The 2,712-nt window shown below is 49.6% G+C and overlaps 1 pseudogene; it reads right to left on the reverse strand.

Moving 5' to 3' along the window:
* Nucleotides 1-607: 607 nt before the first annotated feature.
* On the reverse strand, nt 608-2,310 carry LOC129471342 (uncharacterized; annotated as a pseudogene).
* Nucleotides 2,311-2,712: the final 402 nt, after the last annotated feature.

Genomic DNA, 2,712 nt, shown 5'->3' on the forward strand with positions numbered 1-2,712 from the left:
CTGGGAGGCCAAGGCAGGCGGCTGGGAGGCAGAGGCTGCAGCGAGCCAAGACCATGCCACAGCATTCCAGCCAGGGGAACACCGAGCACCGAATGAGCGAGCCTCAGTCTGCAGTCCCAGCACCTCGGGAGGCCGAGGCGGGCAGAGCACTGGAGGTCAGGATCTGGAGACCAGCCTGGCCGACATGGCGAAACCGCGCCTCCAGCCAAAGGAGAAAAACGAGGGAGGGGTGGTGGCGCGCGGCGGCAATCCCAGGCAGCCCGCAGGCCAGGGCAGGAGAATCACGGGAGCCGGACGCAGGGAGTCTGCAGCGAGCCGAGTGTACTCCAGCCTGGGCCACAGAGGGAAGAAGAGAAAGAAAGAAAAGAAAGAAGGAAGGAAGGAAGGAAGGAAGGAAGGAAGGAAGGAAGGAAGGAAGGAAGGAAGGGAGGAAGGGAAGGAAGGAAGGAAGGAAGGAAGGGAGGAAGGGAAGGAAGGAAGAAAAGAAAGAAGGAAAGAAGGAAAGAAAGGAAGAAAGGAAGGAAGGAGAAGGAAAGAAAGAAAAGAAAAAGAAAGAGGAAGGAAGGAAGCAAGCTAGCTACTGGTCCACTTTCATGTTCCATCCTGTACACCTGGGCTCTGCCTTCTAGATAGCAGTAACAAAATTAGTGAAACTACTAAAAGTCTCTGATATGCAGAAATAATGCATAAGCTGTCTTCTCTCTCTCTCTCGCTCTCTCTGCCTCAGCTGCCAAACAGGGAAGGGCCCCCCGTCCAGTGGACATGTGACCCACGTGACCTTACCTATCATTGGAGATGGCTCACACTCCTTACCCTGGCCCCTTGTCTTGTATCCAATAAATAACAGCGCAGCCTGGCATTCGGGGCCACTATCAGTCTCTGCGTCTTGGTGGTAGTGGTCCCCCTGGGCCCAGCTGTCTTTTATCTTTGTCTTGTGTCTTTATTTCTACCACCTCTTGTTTTATTTCTACCACCTCTTGTCTCTGCACACGGGGAGAAAAACCCACAGACCTTGTGGGGCTGGTCCCTACAATGTTCCAACTGTATTCAGTACAGTAACATGCTGTATGGCTTTGTAGTTTAGGAGCAACAGGTTATACCATATAGCCTAAGTGTTCAGTCAGCTATACAGTCTAGGTTTGTGTCAGTACACTCTATAATGATGAAATTATTACACAATGATGAAATTGCCCAACAACGCATTTCTCAGAATGTATCCTTTTTTTTTTTGAGACCAAGTCTCACTCTGTCGCCCAGGCTGGAGTGCAGTGGCGCAATCTTGGCTCACCACAACCTCTGCCTCCTGGGTTCAAGCGATTCTCCCGCCTCAGCCTCCCGAGTAGCTGGGACTACAGGCACACACCACCACGCCCAGCTAATTTTTGCATTTTTAGTATAGACGGGGTTTACACCATGTTGCCCAGGCTGGTCTCAAACCCCTTAATCTCCCAAAGTGCTGGGATTTCAGGCGTGAACCACCGCACCCGGCCAGAATATATCCTTATTATTAAACTATGCATGACTGTGTACACAATACCTTTATAGGTCAAAAGCAGTCAAATACTGGCCATGAGATACACTTAGTCCAAGTACACAAATAATTGCAGAAGGAGAAAGTGAAACTCCTCTTACTTCCTGTCCCACTCATTTATCACAAAGCACACAGAAGTCAGAATAACACCTGCCCTTTGCAATTTCAGACTCCTCTCTTTCTGCCTCTCCAAACCCGTCCCACGTTTGGCGATTCCTTTCCCTTCGACCTCCCCCCATCACGTCGCAGGTTCCTGGTCTACACCCCTTCTGCGTCCCCAACCGGTTTTGAGTCTCACAACCTCTGGTCCCATAACCCCTCTGCACTAAGGAGCACTAAACAAAATTCACGTCCGAACAAAGAGGCCAAAACAGCAACCCAGGATGTTTGCGCCTGCGCACTCTGGGCGCACAGTACTCGGGCCTGCAGCCCAGCGCCGGCTTATCTGTGAGAGCAATTAAGATGACTTTCCGAGGCTCCAACCGCTTTCCCAGCTCCGAACTACATCTCCCAGAAGGCTCAGTTGTGCGATTATCTTTCCATGCAGACTTGTCCTCTTTCTGAGGCTGTCCAGCGCCTGGGGGCAGTAGGACGGGAGCGGGAACTAAGCCCATCTCAAACAGGTCGGAGTGGCTTTCTTTGGGGGCCAAGGCCCGAGGCTGAGCCGGGGCTCCAAGAGGCCTCTGGGGCGCGAGCAGTTTGACGAGGGGGCGATCCTTTCGGCGGGGCTGACGCTAGGCGCGGACAGGAATTCTGACGATCGGGAGCCATCTTGTCTGGCCTTGATACGTCTCTCAGAAAAACTTAAAAATATTTTGCAGTTTGTTTATTTTGTGTCCCAGAGTTTTCACCATGATTATATAAAATCACCCAATGGTTGAGATAAATTTTGAGCCCAAGATATTACTTGAGCCTGAATCTAAAAACCATATTCTCTTTATTAAGCACATTCTTCTCACAACCTAAACATTCAGTGATCAAAAAAGTTTACATGAATTTGGGAACACAAATTACTGGGAGCTTATAAAATGCCAAGTAAAATGTTTTCTTAATGTATCTATTTACCCATCTATCATCTTCAGTTCTAATCCAATGACACAGGACTTTATTCTAGTTTTCTTTCCACATTTGTACTTCCCTTTTTTGACAATGAGAAAACTGGCTCCCTCTTCAAAGCGTGT

This window comes from Symphalangus syndactylus, chromosome 21 (genome assembly GCF_028878055.3).
Source record: "Symphalangus syndactylus isolate Jambi chromosome 21, NHGRI_mSymSyn1-v2.1_pri, whole genome shotgun sequence".
NCBI lineage: Eukaryota > Metazoa > Chordata > Mammalia > Primates > Hylobatidae > Symphalangus > Symphalangus syndactylus.